The 18,263-nt window shown below is 50.6% G+C and overlaps 23 non-coding genes across 23 annotated transcripts; all 23 read left to right on the top strand.

The window, feature by feature from the left end:
- Positions 1-301: 301 nt before the first annotated feature.
- On the top strand, positions 302-374 carry Trnaa-agc. The gene has a single exon. It is a non-coding gene; the product is annotated as a tRNA-Ala (tRNA).
- A 1,013-nt stretch (positions 375-1,387) lies between these two features.
- Positions 1,388-1,460, top strand: Trnaa-ugc. Its single transcript has one exon. It is a non-coding gene; the product is annotated as a tRNA-Ala (tRNA).
- Positions 1,461-1,877: 417 nt separating this feature from the next.
- On the top strand, positions 1,878-1,950 carry Trnaa-agc. Its single transcript has one exon. It is a non-coding gene; the product is annotated as a tRNA-Ala (tRNA).
- A 1,002-nt stretch (positions 1,951-2,952) lies between these two features.
- Trnaa-ugc lies at positions 2,953-3,025 on the top strand. The gene has a single exon. It is a non-coding gene; the product is annotated as a tRNA-Ala (tRNA).
- A 417-nt stretch (positions 3,026-3,442) lies between these two features.
- Positions 3,443-3,515, top strand: Trnaa-agc. The gene has a single exon. It is a non-coding gene; the product is annotated as a tRNA-Ala (tRNA).
- A 1,013-nt stretch (positions 3,516-4,528) lies between these two features.
- On the top strand, positions 4,529-4,601 carry Trnaa-ugc. Its single transcript has one exon. It is a non-coding gene; the product is annotated as a tRNA-Ala (tRNA).
- Positions 4,602-5,018: 417 nt separating this feature from the next.
- Positions 5,019-5,091, top strand: Trnaa-agc. Its single transcript has one exon. It is a non-coding gene; the product is annotated as a tRNA-Ala (tRNA).
- Positions 5,092-6,104: 1,013 nt separating this feature from the next.
- Positions 6,105-6,177, top strand: Trnaa-ugc. Its single transcript has one exon. It is a non-coding gene; the product is annotated as a tRNA-Ala (tRNA).
- Positions 6,178-6,594: 417 nt separating this feature from the next.
- On the top strand, positions 6,595-6,667 carry Trnaa-agc. Its single transcript has one exon. It is a non-coding gene; the product is annotated as a tRNA-Ala (tRNA).
- A 1,013-nt stretch (positions 6,668-7,680) lies between these two features.
- Positions 7,681-7,753, top strand: Trnaa-ugc. Its single transcript has one exon. It is a non-coding gene; the product is annotated as a tRNA-Ala (tRNA).
- A 417-nt stretch (positions 7,754-8,170) lies between these two features.
- Trnaa-agc lies at positions 8,171-8,243 on the top strand. The gene has a single exon. It is a non-coding gene; the product is annotated as a tRNA-Ala (tRNA).
- A 1,013-nt stretch (positions 8,244-9,256) lies between these two features.
- On the top strand, positions 9,257-9,329 carry Trnaa-ugc. Its single transcript has one exon. It is a non-coding gene; the product is annotated as a tRNA-Ala (tRNA).
- A 417-nt stretch (positions 9,330-9,746) lies between these two features.
- Trnaa-agc lies at positions 9,747-9,819 on the top strand. The gene has a single exon. It is a non-coding gene; the product is annotated as a tRNA-Ala (tRNA).
- A 1,013-nt stretch (positions 9,820-10,832) lies between these two features.
- Positions 10,833-10,905, top strand: Trnaa-ugc. The gene has a single exon. It is a non-coding gene; the product is annotated as a tRNA-Ala (tRNA).
- Positions 10,906-11,322: 417 nt separating this feature from the next.
- Trnaa-agc lies at positions 11,323-11,395 on the top strand. Its single transcript has one exon. It is a non-coding gene; the product is annotated as a tRNA-Ala (tRNA).
- A 1,013-nt stretch (positions 11,396-12,408) lies between these two features.
- Positions 12,409-12,481, top strand: Trnaa-ugc. The gene has a single exon. It is a non-coding gene; the product is annotated as a tRNA-Ala (tRNA).
- A 417-nt stretch (positions 12,482-12,898) lies between these two features.
- Trnaa-agc lies at positions 12,899-12,971 on the top strand. Its single transcript has one exon. It is a non-coding gene; the product is annotated as a tRNA-Ala (tRNA).
- Positions 12,972-13,984: 1,013 nt separating this feature from the next.
- On the top strand, positions 13,985-14,057 carry Trnaa-ugc. Its single transcript has one exon. It is a non-coding gene; the product is annotated as a tRNA-Ala (tRNA).
- Positions 14,058-14,474: 417 nt separating this feature from the next.
- Positions 14,475-14,547, top strand: Trnaa-agc. Its single transcript has one exon. It is a non-coding gene; the product is annotated as a tRNA-Ala (tRNA).
- A 1,013-nt stretch (positions 14,548-15,560) lies between these two features.
- Positions 15,561-15,633, top strand: Trnaa-ugc. The gene has a single exon. It is a non-coding gene; the product is annotated as a tRNA-Ala (tRNA).
- Positions 15,634-16,050: 417 nt separating this feature from the next.
- Positions 16,051-16,123, top strand: Trnaa-agc. Its single transcript has one exon. It is a non-coding gene; the product is annotated as a tRNA-Ala (tRNA).
- A 1,013-nt stretch (positions 16,124-17,136) lies between these two features.
- Positions 17,137-17,209, top strand: Trnaa-ugc. The gene has a single exon. It is a non-coding gene; the product is annotated as a tRNA-Ala (tRNA).
- Positions 17,210-17,626: 417 nt separating this feature from the next.
- Trnaa-agc lies at positions 17,627-17,699 on the top strand. Its single transcript has one exon. It is a non-coding gene; the product is annotated as a tRNA-Ala (tRNA).
- The last annotated feature ends 564 nt before the right edge of the window (positions 17,700-18,263 follow it).

Genomic DNA, 18,263 nt, shown 5'->3' on the forward strand with positions numbered 1-18,263 from the left:
GTGAGGACCGGCTGTTGTCGAGGTGTCATCGAGTGCAAATCTGCCTTAGGTATAACGGCCTAACCTCAATGAAGTCTAGAGAGTGGACAACACGTTCGTCTACCTCAGAGCGTTGGCCGAACGCTATTTTCGACGTCGTGCGTGCCACTTTGATTTTGGCCAACTACGATTCGATACAGAATGCAGGAAACCTGAAAGACACCCTCACGGACACATTGAGAGTAGTGTTTGTCAGCGGAATAATGGGAGTGCAAGGGTCTGTGCCATTGATATGGCTGTATGATAGCGCAGTTCGTCAGCAGGGGGCGTAGCTCAGATGGTAGAGCGCTCGCTTAGCATGCGAGAGGTACTGGGATCGATACCCAGCGCCTCCAGAATTTTTAACACACCAACATGCGCACACTGCCATGCAAGTGGAATAATTCACAGCCAGAAAATGTGTCAAGGCAGATACGAGCCAACGATTAGCAGCCACAATTGGCAAACGTGCTGTAATTCGCACGAAGCACCCTCCTCCCACCACTACACTTAATTTAGAAACAGTACAAGTGTTCCCATAAGATTCTCAAACCTATGTCGCAAAGATCAGCCTTGCGCCGAATTCACAAAAATCCCACTGCACATTCCAATTCTTTACGTGCAGTCGGCTGCTACTGGTGTTGCTAGTTGTGACTGCTGATGACAGATGCCGTAGCAATCAATTCATGGAGTGAGTTGTATGTTTTGCGATACTCTGTCTCTGACAAGCAAGCAGAGGTGACATAGGCGCGAACACAGGAGGCTTGCAGCCCCTCGCTGCCTGCAGACACCGAACAGCCACACTAGGAGGGCGGCCTAAGTCGTAGGCGAAATGTGCTCATTCGCTTGTGTGCGACGTCAAGCTCTAAATAAGGCTGTCACTAGCGTGAGCGTTGCGTGAGCGTCGTGTAAAGTCGGAAAAGTCGTCTGCGTGGGTGAGTGCCATGTTTGGGGAGCGTTTCGTAGTTTGCGCAGTGCAATGGAGACGCGGAAAGTTGTTGTGGCCCAGTCTTTTGCAGTTGGACGACAAGAGTGGTACACAGTAGTAAAGTGCGAGGCAGTGAGTTGGCATGAACAGTCGAGTGCACAATGGGTCTTCAGATGTGCTTGTTACCTCAGGTGCTGTGTGATTGTCGACATGGAGTGAAAACGGACCAACTTGTGACTGTCCCTTCAATTTAAGACGTTAAAAACGGACGGAATTTGCAGTCGTAATACCAGAGCATCGAAACTACTTGGAACTCTTGCGTATATGAACGTGTCCGCGCCTTTGTACTCTGGTCCCTTCACCCCTGCAAACCAACCAACCATCGTGTCCGTGCACATAAGAGTAGCAAAGAACGGAGAACAGCGCAGCTTGGTTGTGCTTGGGGGCGTAGCTCAGTTGGTAGAGCGTTCGCTTTGCATGTGAAAGGTCCCGGGTTCAAGCCCCGGCGCCTCCATGTTTTGTGGTCAGTGCGTGGTAAGTGTTGGTCGCGGCGAGCCTAAAGGCACGCAAGATGTTGCAAAGCCAGCGTCACAGACTCGTATACTGACGTAAGGAGAGCAAAACGTAAATGTGAGGACCGGCTGTTGTCGAGGTGTCATCGAGTGCAAATCTGCCTTAGGTATAACGGCCTAACCTCAATGAAGTCTAGAGAGTGGACAACACGTTCGTCTACCTCAGAGCGTTGGCCGAACGCTATTTTCGACGTCGTGCGTGCCACTTTGATTTTGGCCAACTACGATTCGATACAGAATGCAGGAAACCTGAAAGACACCCTCACGGACACATTGAGAGTAGTGTTTGTCAGCGGAATAATGAGAGTGCAAGGGTCTGTGCCATTGATATGGCTGTATGATAGCGCAGTTCGTCAGCAGGGGGCGTAGCTCAGATGGTAGAGCGCTCGCTTAGCATGCGAGAGGTACTGGGATCGATACCCAGCGCCTCCAGAATTTTTAACACACCAACATGCGCACACTGCCATGCAAGTGGAATAATTCACAGCCAGAAAATGTGTCAAGGCAGATACGAGCCAACGATTAGCAACCACAATTGGCAAACGTGCTGTAATTCGCACGAAGCACCCTCCTCCCACCACTACACTTAATTTAGAAACAGTACAAGTGTTCCCATAAGATTCTCAAACCTATGTCGCAAAGATTAGCCTTGCGCCGAATTCACAAAAATCCCACTGCACATTCCAATTCTTTACGTGCAGTCGGCTGCTACTGGTGTTGCTAGTTGTGACTGCTGATGACAGATGCCGTAGCAATCAATTCATGGAGTGAGTTGTATGTTTTGCGATACTCTGTCTCTGACAAGCAAGCAGAGGTGACATAGGCGCGAACACAGGAGGCTTGCAGCCCCTCGCTGCCTGCAGACACCGAACAGCCACACTAGGAGGGCGGCCTAAGTCGTAGGCGAAATGTGCTCATTCGTTTGTGTGCGACGTCAAGCTCTAAATAAGGCTGTCACTAGCGTGAGCGTCGTGTAAAGTCGGAAAAGTCGTCTGCGTGGGTGAGTGCCATGTTTGGGGAGCGTTTCGTAGTTTGCGCAGTGCAATGGAGACGCGGAAAGTTGTTGTGGCCCAGTCTTTTGCAGTTGGACGACAAGAGTGGTACACAGTAGTAAAGTGCGAGGCAGTGAGTTGGCATGAACAGTCGAGTGCACAATGGGTCTTCAGATGTGCTTGTTACCTCAGGTGCTGTGTGATTGTCGACATGGAGTGAAAACGGACCAACTTGTGACTGTCCCTTCAATTTAAGACGTTAAAAACGGACGGAATTTGCAGTCGTAATACCAGAGCATCGAAACTACTTGGAACTCTTGCGTATATGAACGTGTCCGCGCCTTTGTACTCTGGTCCCTTCACCCCTGCAAACCAACCAACCATCGTGTCCGTGCACATAAGAGTAGCAAAGAACGGAGAACAGCGCAGCTTGGTTGTGCTTGGGGGCGTAGCTCAGTTGGTAGAGCGTTCGCTTTGCATGTGAAAGGTCCCGGGTTCAAGCCCCGGCGCCTCCATGTTTTGTGGTCAGTGCGTGGTAAGTGTTGGTCGCGGCGAGCCTAAAGGCACGCAAGATGTTGCAAAGCCAGCGTCACAGACTCGTATACTGACGTAAGGAGAGCAAAACGTAAATGTGAGGACCGGCTGTTGTCGAGGTGTCATCGAGTGCAAATCTGCCTTAGGTATAACGGCCTAACCTCAATGAAGTCTAGAGAGTGGACAACACGTTCGTCTACCTCAGAGCGTTGGCCGAACGCTATTTTCGACGTCGTGCGTGCCACTTTGATTTTGGCCAACTACGATTCGATACAGAATGCAGGAAACCTGAAAAACACCCTCACGGACACATTGAGAGTAGTGTTTGTCAGCGGAATAATGGGAGTGCAAGGGTCTGTGCCATTGATATGGCTGTATGATAGCGCAGTTCGTCAGCAGGGGGCGTAGCTCAGATGGTAGAGCGCTCGCTTAGCATGCGAGAGGTACTGGGATCGATACCCAGCGCCTCCAGAATTTTTAACACACCAACATGCGCACACTGCCATGCAAGTGGAATAATTCACAGCCAGAAAATGTGTCAAGGCAGATACGAGCCAACGATTAGCAGCCACAATTGGCAAACGTGCTGTAATTCGCACGAAGCACCCTCCTCCCACCACTACACTTAATTTAGAAACAGTACAAGTGTTCCCATAAGATTCTCAAACCTATGTCGCAAAGATCAGCCTTGCGCCGAATTCACAAAAATCCCACTGCACATTCCAATTCTTTACGTGCAGTCGGCTGCTACTGGTGTTGCTAGTTGTGACTGCTGATGACAGATGCCGTAGCAATCAATTCATGGAGTGAGTTGTATGTTTTGCGATACTCTGTCTCTGACAAGCAAGCAGAGGTGACATAGGCGCGAACACAGGAGGCTTGCAGCCCCTCGCTGCCTGCAGACACCGAACAGCCACACTAGGAGGGCGGCCTAAGTCGTAGGCGAAATGTGCTCATTCGCTTGTGTGCGACGTCAAGCTCTAAATAAGGCTGTCACTAGCGTGAGCGTTGCGTGAGCGTCGTGTAAAGTCGGAAAAGTCGTCTGCGTGGGTGAGTGCCATGTTTGGGGAGCGTTTCGTAGTTTGCGCAGTGCAATGGAGACGCGGAAAGTTGTTGTGGCCCAGTCTTTTGCAGTTGGACGACAAGAGTGGTACACAGTAGTAAAGTGCGAGGCAGTGAGTTGGCATGAACAGTCGAGTGCACAATGGGTCTTCAGATGTGCTTGTTACCTCAGGTGCTGTGTGATTGTCGACATGGAGTGAAAACGGACCAACTTGTGACTGTCCCTTCAATTTAAGACGTTAAAAACGGACGGAATTTGCAGTCGTAATACCAGAGCATCGAAACTACTTGGAACTCTTGCGTATATGAACGTGTCCGCGCCTTTGTACTCTGGTCCCTTCACCCCTGCAAACCAACCAACCATCGTGTCCGTGCACATAAGAGTAGCAAAGAACGGAGAACAGCGCAGCTTGGTTGTGCTTGGGGGCGTAGCTCAGTTGGTAGAGCGTTCGCTTTGCATGTGAAAGGTCCCGGGTTCAAGCCCCGGCGCCTCCATGTTTTGTGGTCAGTGCGTGGTAAGTGTTGGTCGCGGCGAGCCTAAAGGCACGCAAGATGTTGCAAAGCCAGCGTCACAGACTCGTATACTGACGTAAGGAGAGCAAAACGTAAATGTGAGGACCGGCTGTTGTCGAGGTGTCATCGAGTGCAAATCTGCCTTAGGTATAACGGCCTAACCTCAATGAAGTCTAGAGAGTGGACAACACGTTCGTCTACCTCAGAGCGTTGGCCGAACGCTATTTTCGACGTCGTGCGTGCCACTTTGATTTTGGCCAACTACGATTCGATACAGAATGCAGGAAACCTGAAAGACACCCTCACGGACACATTGAGAGTAGTGTTTGTCAGCGGAATAATGAGAGTGCAAGGGTCTGTGCCATTGATATGGCTGTATGATAGCGCAGTTCGTCAGCAGGGGGCGTAGCTCAGATGGTAGAGCGCTCGCTTAGCATGCGAGAGGTACTGGGATCGATACCCAGCGCCTCCAGAATTTTTAACACACCAACATGCGCACACTGCCATGCAAGTGGAATAATTCACAGCCAGAAAATGTGTCAAGGCAGATACGAGCCAACGATTAGCAGCCACAATTGGCAAACGTGCTGTAATTCGCACGAAGCACCCTCCTCCCACCACTACACTTAATTTAGAAACAGTACAAGTGTTCCCATAAGATTCTCAAACCTATGTCGCAAAGATTAGCCTTGCGCCGAATTCACAAAAATCCCACTGCACATTCCAATTCTTTACGTGCAGTCGGCTGCTACTGGTGTTGCTAGTTGTGACTGCTGATGACAGATGCCGTAGCAATCAATTCATGGAGTGAGTTGTATGTTTTGCGATACTCTGTCTCTGACAAGCAAGCAGAGGTGACATAGGCGCGAACACAGGAGGCTTGCAGCCCCTCGCTGCCTGCAGACACCGAACAGCCACACTAGGAGGGCGGCCTAAGTCGTAGGCGAAATGTGCTCATTCGTTTGTGTGCGACGTCAAGCTCTAAATAAGGCTGTCACTAGCGTGAGCGTTGCGTGAGCGTCGTGTAAAGTCGGAAAAGTCGTCTGCGTGGGTGAGTGCCATGTTTGGGGAGCGTTTCGTAGTTTGCGCAGTGCAATGGAGACGCGGAAAGTTGTTGTGGCCCAGTCTTTTGCAGTTGGACGACAAGAGTGGTACACAGTAGTAAAGTGCGAGGCAGTGAGTTGGCATGAACAGTCGAGTGCACAATGGGTCTTCAGATGTGCTTGTTACCTCAGGTGCTGTGTGATTGTCGACATGGAGTGAAAACGGACCAACTTGTGACTGTCCCTTCAATTTAAGACGTTAAAAACGGACGGAATTTGCAGTCGTAATACCAGAGCATCGAAACTACTTGGAACTCTTGCGTATATGAACGTGTCCGCGCCTTTGTACTCTGGTCCCTTCACCCCTGCAAACCAACCAACCATCGTGTCCGTGCACATAAGAGTAGCAAAGAACGGAGAACAGCGCAGCTTGGTTGTGCTTGGGGGCGTAGCTCAGTTGGTAGAGCGTTCGCTTTGCATGTGAAAGGTCCCGGGTTCAAGCCCCGGCGCCTCCATGTTTTGTGGTCAGTGCGTGGTAAGTGTTGGTCGCGGCGAGCCTAAAGGCACGCAAGATGTTGCAAAGCCAGCGTCACAGACTCGTATACTGACGTAAGGAGAGCAAAACGTAAATGTGAGGACCGGCTGTTGTCGAGGTGTCATCGAGTGCAAATCTGCCTTAGGTATAACGGCCTAACCTCAATGAAGTCTAGAGAGTGGACAACACGTTCGTCTACCTCAGAGCGTTGGCCGAACGCTATTTTCGACGTCGTGCGTGCCACTTTGATTTTGGCCAACTACGATTCGATACAGAATGCAGGAAACCTGAAAAACACCCTCACGGACACATTGAGAGTAGTGTTTGTCAGCGGAATAATGGGAGTGCAAGGGTCTGTGCCATTGATATGGCTGTATGATAGCGCAGTTCGTCAGCAGGGGGCGTAGCTCAGATGGTAGAGCGCTCGCTTAGCATGCGAGAGGTACTGGGATCGATACCCAGCGCCTCCAGAATTTTTAACACACCAACATGCGCACACTGCCATGCAAGTGGAATAATTCACAGCCAGAAAATGTGTCAAGGCAGATACGAGCCAACGATTAGCAGCCACAATTGGCAAACGTGCTGTAATTCGCACGAAGCACCCTCCTCCCACCACTACACTTAATTTAGAAACAGTACAAGTGTTCCCATAAGATTCTCAAACCTATGTCGCAAAGATCAGCCTTGCGCCGAATTCACAAAAATCCCACTGCACATTCCAATTCTTTACGTGCAGTCGGCTGCTACTGGTGTTGCTAGTTGTGACTGCTGATGACAGATGCCGTAGCAATCAATTCATGGAGTGAGTTGTATGTTTTGCGATACTCTGTCTCTGACAAGCAAGCAGAGGTGACATAGGCGCGAACACAGGAGGCTTGCAGCCCCTCGCTGCCTGCAGACACCGAACAGCCACACTAGGAGGGCGGCCTAAGTCGTAGGCGAAATGTGCTCATTCGCTTGTGTGCGACGTCAAGCCCTAAATAAGGCTGTCACTAGCGTGAGCGTTGCGTGAGCGTCGTGTAAAGTCGGAAAAGTCGTCTGCGTGGGTGAGTGCCATGTTTGGGGAGCGTTTCGTAGTTTGCGCAGTGCAATGGAGACGCGGAAAGTTGTTGTGGCCCAGTCTTTTGCAGTTGGACGACAAGAGTGGTACACAGTAGTAAAGTGCGAGGCAGTGAGTTGGCATGAACAGTCGAGTGCACAATGGGTCTTCAGATGTGCTTGTTACCTCAGGTGCTGTGTGATTGTCGACATGGAGTGAAAACGGACCAACTTGTGACTGTCCCTTCAATTTAAGACGTTAAAAACGGACGGAATTTGCAGTCGTAATACCAGAGCATCGAAACTACTTGGAACTCTTGCGTATATGAACGTGTCCGCGCCTTTGTACTCTGGTCCCTTCACCCCTGCAAACCAACCAACCATCGTGTCCGTGCACATAAGAGTAGCAAAGAACGGAGAACAGCGCAGCTTGGTTGTGCTTGGGGGCGTAGCTCAGTTGGTAGAGCGTTCGCTTTGCATGTGAAAGGTCCCGGGTTCAAGCCCCGGCGCCTCCATGTTTTGTGGTCAGTGCGTGGTAAGTGTTGGTCGCGGCGAGCCTAAAGGCACGCAAGATGTTGCAAAGCCAGCGTCACAGACTCGTATACTGACGTAAGGAGAGCAAAACGTAAATGTGAGGACCGGCTGTTGTCGAGGTGTCATCGAGTGCAAATCTGCCTTAGGTATAACGGCCTAACCTCAATGAAGTCTAGAGAGTGGACAACACGTTCGTCTACCTCAGAGCGTTGGCCGAACGCTATTTTCGACGTCGTGCGTGCCACTTTGATTTTGGCCAACTACGATTCGATACAGAATGCAGGAAACCTGAAAGACACCCTCACGGACACATTGAGAGTAGTGTTTGTCAGCGGAATAATGGGAGTGCAAGGGTCTGTGCCATTGATATGGCTGTATGATAGCGCAGTTCGTCAGCAGGGGGCGTAGCTCAGATGGTAGAGCGCTCGCTTAGCATGCGAGAGGTACTGGGATCGATACCCAGCGCCTCCAGAATTTTTAACACACCAACATGCGCACACTGCCATGCAAGTGGAATAATTCACAGCCAGAAAATGTGTCAAGGCAGATACGAGCCAACGATTAGCAGCCACAATTGGCAAACGTGCTGTAATTCGCACGAAGCACCCTCCTCCCACCACTACACTTAATTTAGAAACAGTACAAGTGTTCCCATAAGATTCTCAAACCTATGTCGCAAAGATCAGCCTTGCGCCGAATTCACAAAAATCCCACTGCACATTCCAATTCTTTACGTGCAGTCGGCTGCTACTGGTGTTGCTAGTTGTGACTGCTGATGACAGATGCCGTAGCAATCAATTCATGGAGTGAGTTGTATGTTTTGCGATACTCTGTCTCTGACAAGCAAGCAGAGGTGACATAGGCGCGAACACAGGAGGCTTGCAGCCCCTCGCTGCCTGCAGACACCGAACAGCCACACTAGGAGGGCGGCCTAAGTCGTAGGCGAAATGTGCTCATTCGCTTGTGTGCGACGTCAAGCTCTAAATAAGGCTGTCACTAGCGTGAGCGTTGCGTGAGCGTCGTGTAAAGTCGGAAAAGTCGTCTGCGTGGGTGAGTGCCATGTTTGGGGAGCGTTTCGTAGTTTGTGCAGTGCAATGGAGACGCGGAAAGTTGTTGTGGCCCAGTCTTTTGCAGTTGGACGACAAGAGTGGTACACAGTAGTAAAGTGCGAGGCAGTGAGTTGGCATGAACAGTCGAGTGCACAATGGGTCTTCAGATGTGCTTGTTACCTCAGGTGCTGTGTGATTGTCGACATGGAGTGAAAACGGACCAACTTGTGACTGTCCCTTCAATTTAAGACGTTAAAAACGGACGGAATTTGCAGTCGTAATACCAGAGCATCGAAACTACTTGGAACTCTTGCGTATATGAACGTGTCCGCGCCTTTGTACTCTGGTCCCTTCACCCCTGCAAACCAACCAACCATCGTGTCCGTGCACATAAGAGTAGCAAAGAACGGAGAACAGCGCAGCTTGGTTGTGCTTGGGGGCGTAGCTCAGTTGGTAGAGCGTTCGCTTTGCATGTGAAAGGTCCCGGGTTCAAGCCCCGGCGCCTCCATGTTTTGTGGTCAGTGCGTGGTAAGTGTTGGTCGCGGCGAGCCTAAAGGCACGCAAGATGTTGCAAAGCCAGCGTCACAGACTCGTATACTGACGTAAGGAGAGCAAAACGTAAATGTGAGGACCGGCTGTTGTCGAGGTGTCATCGAGTGCAAATCTGCCTTAGGTATAACGGCCTAACCTCAATGAAGTCTAGAGAGTGGACAACACGTTCGTCTACCTCAGAGCGTTGGCCGAACGCTATTTTCGACGTCGTGCGTGCCACTTTGATTTTGGCCAACTACGATTCGATACAGAATGCAGGAAACCTGAAAGACACCCTCACGGACACATTGAGAGTAGTGTTTGTCAGCGGAATAATGGGAGTGCAAGGGTCTGTGCCATTGATATGGCTGTATGATAGCGCAGTTCGTCAGCAGGGGGCGTAGCTCAGATGGTAGAGCGCTCGCTTAGCATGCGAGAGGTACTGGGATCGATACCCAGCGCCTCCAGAATTTTTAACACACCAACATGCGCACACTGCCATGCAAGTGGAATAATTCACAGCCAGAAAATGTGTCAAGGCAGATACGAGCCAACGATTAGCAGCCACAATTGGCAAACGTGCTGTAATTCGCACGAAGCACCCTCCTCCCACCACTACACTTAATTTAGAAACAGTACAAGTGTTCCCATAAGATTCTCAAACCTATGTCGCAAAGATCAGCCTTGCGCCGAATTCACAAAAATCCCACTGCACATTCCAATTCTTTACGTGCAGTCGGCTGCTACTGGTGTTGCTAGTTGTGACTGCTGATGACAGATGCCGTAGCAATCAATTCATGGAGTGAGTTGTATGTTTTGCGATACTCTGTCTCTGACAAGCAAGCAGAGGTGACATAGGCGCGAACACAGGAGGCTTGCAGCCCCTCGCTGCCTGCAGACACCGAACAGCCACACTAGGAGGGCGGCCTAAGTCGTAGGCGAAATGTGCTCATTCGCTTGTGTGCGACGTCAAGCTCTAAATAAGGCTGTCACTAGCGTGAGCGTTGCGTGAGCGTCGTGTAAAGTCGGAAAAGTCGTCTGCGTGGGTGAGTGCCATGTTTGGGGAGCGTTTCGTAGTTTGCGCAGTGCAATGGAGACGCGGAAAGTTGTTGTGGCCCAGTCTTTTGCAGTTGGACGACAAGAGTGGTACACAGTAGTAAAGTGCGAGGCAGTGAGTTGGCATGAACAGTCGAGTGCACAATGGGTCTTCAGATGTGCTTGTTACCTCAGGTGCTGTGTGATTGTCGACATGGAGTGAAAACGGACCAACTTGTGACTGTCCCTTCAATTTAAGACGTTAAAAACGGACGGAATTTGCAGTCGTAATACCAGAGCATCGAAACTACTTGGAACTCTTGCGTATATGAACGTGTCCGCGCCTTTGTACTCTGGTCCCTTCACCCCTGCAAACCAACCAACCATCGTGTCCGTGCACATAAGAGTAGCAAAGAACGGAGAACAGCGCAGCTTGGTTGTGCTTGGGGGCGTAGCTCAGTTGGTAGAGCGTTCGCTTTGCATGTGAAAGGTCCCGGGTTCAAGCCCCGGCGCCTCCATGTTTTGTGGTCAGTGCGTGGTAAGTGTTGGTCGCGGCGAGCCTAAAGGCACGCAAGATGTTGCAAAGCCAGCGTCACAGACTCGTATACTGACGTAAGGAGAGCAAAACGTAAATGTGAGGACCGGCTGTTGTCGAGGTGTCATCGAGTGCAAATCTGCCTTAGGTATAACGGCCTAACCTCAATGAAGTCTAGAGAGTGGACAACACGTTCGTCTACCTCAGAGCGTTGGCCGAACGCTATTTTCGACGTCGTGCGTGCCACTTTGATTTTGGCCAACTACGATTCGATACAGAATGCAGGAAACCTGAAAGACACCCTCACGGACACATTGAGAGTAGTGTTTGTCAGCGGAATAATGAGAGTGCAAGGGTCTGTGCCATTGATATGGCTGTATGATAGCGCAGTTCGTCAGCAGGGGGCGTAGCTCAGATGGTAGAGCGCTCGCTTAGCATGCGAGAGGTACTGGGATCGATACCCAGCGCCTCCAGAATTTTTAACACACCAACATGCGCACACTGCCATGCAAGTGGAATAATTCACAGCCAGAAAATGTGTCAAGGCAGATACGAGCCAACGATTAGCAGCCACAATTGGCAAACGTGCTGTAATTCGCACGAAGCACCCTCCTCCCACCACTACACTTAATTTAGAAACAGTACAAGTGTTCCCATAAGATTCTCAAACCTATGTCGCAAAGATTAGCCTTGCGCCGAATTCACAAAAATCCCACTGCACATTCCAATTCTTTACGTGCAGTCGGCTGCTACTGGTGTTGCTAGTTGTGACTGCTGATGACAGATGCCGTAGCAATCAATTCATGGAGTGAGTTGTATGTTTTGCGATACTCTGTCTCTGACAAGCAAGCAGAGGTGACATAGGCGCGAACACAGGAGGCTTGCAGCCCCTCGCTGCCTGCAGACACCGAACAGCCACACTAGGAGGGCGGCCTAAGTCGTAGGCGAAATGTGCTCATTCGCTTGTGTGCGACGTCAAGCCCTAAATAAGGCTGTCACTAGCGTGAGCGTTGCGTGAGCGTCGTGTAAAGTCGGAAAAGTCGTCTGCGTGGGTGAGTGCCATGTTTGGGGAGCGTTTCGTAGTTTGCGCAGTGCAATGGAGACGCGGAAAGTTGTTGTGGCCCAGTCTTTTGCAGTTGGACGACAAGAGTGGTACACAGTAGTAAAGTGCGAGGCAGTGAGTTGGCATGAACAGTCGAGTGCACAATGGGTCTTCAGATGTGCTTGTTACCTCAGGTGCTGTGTGATTGTCGACATGGAGTGAAAACGGACCAACTTGTGACTGTCCCTTCAATTTAAGACGTTAAAAACGGACGGAATTTGCAGTCGTAATACCAGAGCATCGAAACTACTTGGAACTCTTGCGTATATGAACGTGTCCGCGCCTTTGTACTCTGGTCCCTTCACCCCTGCAAACCAACCAACCATCGTGTCCGTGCACATAAGAGTAGCAAAGAACGGAGAACAGCGCAGCTTGGTTGTGCTTGGGGGCGTAGCTCAGTTGGTAGAGCGTTCGCTTTGCATGTGAAAGGTCCCGGGTTCAAGCCCCGGCGCCTCCATGTTTTGTGGTCAGTGCGTGGTAAGTGTTGGTCGCGGCGAGCCTAAAGGCACGCAAGATGTTGCAAAGCCAGCGTCACAGACTCGTATACTGACGTAAGGAGAGCAAAACGTAAATGTGAGGACCGGCTGTTGTCGAGGTGTCATCGAGTGCAAATCTGCCTTAGGTATAACGGCCTAACCTCAATGAAGTCTAGAGAGTGGACAACACGTTCGTCTACCTCAGAGCGTTGGCCGAACGCTATTTTCGACGTCGTGCGTGCCACTTTGATTTTGGCCAACTACGATTCGATACAGAATGCAGGAAACCTGAAAGACACCCTCACGGACACATTGAGAGTAGTGTTTGTCAGCGGAATAATGGGAGTGCAAGGGTCTGTGCCATTGATATGGCTGTATGATAGCGCAGTTCGTCAGCAGGGGGCGTAGCTCAGATGGTAGAGCGCTCGCTTAGCATGCGAGAGGTACTGGGATCGATACCCAGCGCCTCCAGAATTTTTAACACACCAACATGCGCACACTGCCATGCAAGTGGAATAATTCACAGCCAGAAAATGTGTCAAGGCAGATACGAGCCAACGATTAGCAGCCACAATTGGCAAACGTGCTGTAATTCGCACGAAGCACCCTCCTCCCACCACTACACTTAATTTAGAAACAGTACAAGTGTTCCCATAAGATTCTCAAACCTATGTCGCAAAGATCAGCCTTGCGCCGAATTCACAAAAATCCCACTGCACATTCCAATTCTTTACGTGCAGTCGGCTGCTACTGGTGTTGCTAGTTGTGACTGCTGATGACAGATGCCGTAGCAATCAATTCATGGAGTGAGTTGTATGTTTTGCGATACTCTGTCTCTGACAAGCAAGCAGAGGTGACATAGGCGCGAACACAGGAGGCTTGCAGCCCCTCGCTGCCTGCAGACACCGAACAGCCACACTAGGAGGGCGGCCTAAGTCGTAGGCGAAATGTGCTCATTCGCTTGTGTGCGACGTCAAGCTCTAAATAAGGCTGTCACTAGCGTGAGCGTTGCGTGAGCGTCGTGTAAAGTCGGAAAAGTCGTCTGCGTGGGTGAGTGCCATGTTTGGGGAGCGTTTCGTAGTTTGCGCAGTGCAATGGAGACGCGGAAAGTTGTTGTGGCCCAGTCTTTTGCAGTTGGACGACAAGAGTGGTACACAGTAGTAAAGTGCGAGGCAGTGAGTTGGCATGAACAGTCGAGTGCACAATGGGTCTTCAGATGTGCTTGTTACCTCAGGTGCTGTGTGATTGTCGACATGGAGTGAAAACGGACCAACTTGTGACTGTCCCTTCAATTTAAGACGTTAAAAACGGACGGAATTTGCAGTCGTAATACCAGAGCATCGAAACTACTTGGAACTCTTGCGTATATGAACGTGTCCGCGCCTTTGTACTCTGGTCCCTTCACCCCTGCAAACCAACCAACCATCGTGTCCGTGCACATAAGAGTAGCAAAGAACGGAGAACAGCGCAGCTTGGTTGTGCTTGGGGGCGTAGCTCAGTTGGTAGAGCGTTCGCTTTGCATGTGAAAGGTCCCGGGTTCAAGCCCCGGCGCCTCCATGTTTTGTGGTCAGTGCGTGGTAAGTGTTGGTCGCGGCGAGCCTAAAGGCACGCAAGATGTTGCAAAGCCAGCGTCACAGACTCGTATACTGACGTAAGGAGAGCAAAACGTAAATGTGAGGACCGGCTGTTGTCGAGGTGTCATCGAGTGCAAATCTGCCTTAGGTATAACGGCCTAACCTCAATGAAGTCTAGAGAGTGGACAACACGTTCGTCTACCTCAGAGCGTTGGCCGAACGCTATTTTCGACGTCGTGCGTGCCACTTTGATTTTGGCCAACTACGATTCGATACAGAATGCAGGAAACCTGAAAGACACCCTCACGGACACATTGAGAGTAGTGTTTGTCAGCGGAATAATGAGAGTGCAAGGGTCTGTGCCATTGATATGGCTGTATGATAGCGCAGTTCGTCAGCAGGGGGCGTAGCTCAGATGGTAGAGCGCTCGCTTAGCATGCGAGAGGTACTGGGATCGATACCCAGCGCCTCCAGAATTTTTAACACACCAACATGCGCACACTGCCATGCAAGTGGAATAATTCACAGCCAGAAAATGTGTCAAGGCAGATACGAGCCAACGATTAGCAGCCACAATTGGCAAACGTGCTGTAATTCGCACGAAGCACCCTCCTCCCACCACTACACTTAATTTAGAAACAGTACAAGTGTTCCCATAAGATTCTCAAACCTATGTCGCAAAGATTAGCCTTGCGCCGAATTCACAAAAATCCCACTGCACATTCCAATTCTTTACGTGCAGTCGGCTGCTACTGGTGTTGCTAGTTGTGACTGCTGATGACAGATGCCGTAGCAATCAATTCATGGAGTGAGTTGTATGTTTTGCGATACTCTGTCTCTGACAAGCAAGCAGAGGTGACATAGGCGCGAACACAGGAGGCTTGCAGCCCCTCGCTGCCTGCAGACACCGAACAGCCACACTAGGAGGGCGGCCTAAGTCGTAGGCGAAATGTGCTCATTCGCTTGTGTGCGACGTCAAGCCCTAAATAAGGCTGTCACTAGCGTGAGCGTTGCGTGAGCGTCGTGTAAAGTCGGAAAAGTCGTCTGCGTGGGTGAGTGCCATGTTTGGGGAGCGTTTCGTAGTTTGCGCAGTGCAATGGAGACGCGGAAAGTTGTTGTGGCCCAGTCTTTTGCAGTTGGACGACAAGAGTGGTACACAGTAGTAAAGTGCGAGGCAGTGAGTTGGCATGAACAGTCGAGTGCACAATGGGTCTTCAGATGTGCTTGTTACCTCAGGTGCTGTGTGATTGTCGACATGGAGTGAAAACGGACCAACTTGTGACTGTCCCTTCAATTTAAGACGTTAAAAACGGACGGAATTTGCAGTCGTAATACCAGAGCATCGAAACTACTTGGAACTCTTGCGTATATGAACGTGTCCGCGCCTTTGTACTCTGGTCCCTTCACCCCTGCAAACCAACCAACCATCGTGTCCGTGCACATAAGAGTAGCAAAGAACGGAGAACAGCGCAGCTTGGTTGTGCTTGGGGGCGTAGCTCAGTTGGTAGAGCGTTCGCTTTGCATGTGAAAGGTCCCGGGTTCAAGCCCCGGCGCCTCCATGTTTTGTGGTCAGTGCGTGGTAAGTGTTGGTCGCGGCGAGCCTAAAGGCACGCAAGATGTTGCAAAGCCAGCGTCACAGACTCGTATACTGACGTAAGGAGAGCAAAACGTAAATGTGAGGACCGGCTGTTGTCGAGGTGTCATCGAGTGCAAATCTGCCTTAGGTATAACGGCCTAACCTCAATGAAGTCTAGAGAGTGGACAACACGTTCGTCTACCTCAGAGCGTTGGCCGAACGCTATTTTCGACGTCGTGCGTGCCACTTTGATTTTGGCCAACTACGATTCGATACAGAATGCAGGAAACCTGAAAGACACCCTCACGGACACATTGAGAGTAGTGTTTGTCAGCGGAATAATGGGAGTGCAAGGGTCTGTGCCATTGATATGGCTGTATGATAGCGCAGTTCGTCAGCAGGGGGCGTAGCTCAGATGGTAGAGCGCTCGCTTAGCATGCGAGAGGTACTGGGATCGATACCCAGCGCCTCCAGAATTTTTAACACACCAACATGCGCACACTGCCATGCAAGTGGAATAATTCACAGCCAGAAAATGTGTCAAGGCAGATACGAGCCAACGATTAGCAGCCACAATTGGCAAACGTGCTGTAATTCGCACGAAGCACCCTCCTCCCACCACTACACTTAATTTAGAAACAGTACAAGTGTTCCCATAAGATTCTCAAACCTATGTCGCAAAGATCAGCCTTGCGCCGAATTCACAAAAATCCCACTGCACATTCCAATTCTTTACGTGCAGTCGGCTGCTACTGGTGTTGCTAGTTGTGACTGCTGATGACAGATGCCGTAGCAATCAATTCATGGAGTGAGTTGTATGTTTTGCGATACTCTGTCTCTGACAAGCAAGCAGAGGTGACATAGGCGCGAACACAGGAGGCTTGCAGCCCCTCGCTGCCTGCAGACACCGAACAGCCACACTAGGAGGGCGGCCTAAGTCGTAGGCGAAATGTGCTCATTCGCTTGTGTGCGACGTCAAGCCCTAAATAAGGCTGTCACTAGCGTGAGCGTTGCGTGAGCGTCGTGTAAAGTCGGAAAAGTCGTCTGCGTGGGTGAGTGCCATGTTTGGGGAGCGTTTCGTAGTTTGCGCAGTGCAATGGAGACGCGGAAAGTTGTTGTGGCCCAGTCTTTTGCAGTTGGACGACAAGAGTGGTACACAGTAGTAAAGTGCGAGGCAGTGAGTTGGCATGAACAGTCGAGTGCACAATGGGTCTTCAGATGTGCTTGTTACCTCAGGTGCTGTGTGATTGTCGACATGGAGTGAAAACGGACCAACTTGTGACTGTCCCTTCAATTTAAGACGTTAAAAACGGACGGAATTTGCAGTCGTAATACCAGAGCATCGAAACTACTTGGAACTCTTGCGTATATGAACGTGTCCGCGCCTTTGTACTCTGGTCCCTTCACCCCTGCAAACCAACCAACCATCGTGTCCGTGCACATAAGAGTAGCAAAGAACGGAGAACAGCGCAGCTTGGTTGTGCTTGGGGGCGTAGCTCAGTTGGTAGAGCGTTCGCTTTGCATGTGAAAGGTCCCGGGTTCAAGCCCCGGCGCCTCCATGTTTTGTGGTCAGTGCGTGGTAAGTGTTGGTCGCGGCGAGCCTAAAGGCACGCAAGATGTTGCAAAGCCAGCGTCACAGACTCGTATACTGACGTAAGGAGAGCAAAACGTAAATGTGAGGACCGGCTGTTGTCGAGGTGTCATCGAGTGCAAATCTGCCTTAGGTATAACGGCCTAACCTCAATGAAGTCTAGAGAGTGGACAACACGTTCGTCTACCTCAGAGCGTTGGCCGAACGCTATTTTCGACGTCGTGCGTGCCACTTTGATTTTGGCCAACTACGATTCGATACAGAATGCAGGAAACCTGAAAAACACCCTCACGGACACATTGAGAGTAGTGTTTGTCAGCGGAATAATGGGAGTGCAAGGGTCTGTGCCATTGATATGGCTGTATGATAGCGCAGTTCGTCAGCAGGGGGCGTAGCTCAGATGGTAGAGCGCTCGCTTAGCATGCGAGAGGTACTGGGATCGATACCCAGCGCCTCCAGAATTTTTAACACACCAACATGCGCACACTGCCATGCAAGTGGAATAATTCACAGCCAGAAAATGTGTCAAGGCAGATACGAGCCAACGATTAGCAGCCACAATTGGCAAACGTGCTGTAATTCGCACGAAGCACCCTCCTCCCACCACTACACTTAATTTAGAAACAGTACAAGTGTTCCCATAAGATTCTCAAACCTATGTCGCAAAGATCAGCCTTGCGCCGAATTCACAAAAATCCCACTGCACATTCCAATTCTTTACGTGCAGTCGGCTGCTACTGGTGTTGCTAGTTGTGACTGCTGATGACAGATGCCGTAGCAATCAATTCATGGAGTGAGTTGTATGTTTTGCGATACTCTGTCTCTGACAAGCAAGCAGAGGTGACATAGGCGCGAACACAGGAGGCTTGCAGCCCCTCGCTGCCTGCAGACACCGAACAGCCACACTAGGAGGGCGGCCTAAGTCGTAGGCGAAATGTGCTCATTCGCTTGTGTGCGACGTCAAGCCCTAAATAAGGCTGTCACTAGCGTGAGCGTTGCGTGAGCGTCGTGTAAAGTCGGAA

This window comes from Schistocerca piceifrons, unplaced genomic scaffold (genome assembly GCF_021461385.2).
Source record: "Schistocerca piceifrons isolate TAMUIC-IGC-003096 unplaced genomic scaffold, iqSchPice1.1 HiC_scaffold_454, whole genome shotgun sequence".
NCBI classification, from domain to species: Eukaryota; Metazoa; Arthropoda; class Insecta; order Orthoptera; family Acrididae; genus Schistocerca; species Schistocerca piceifrons.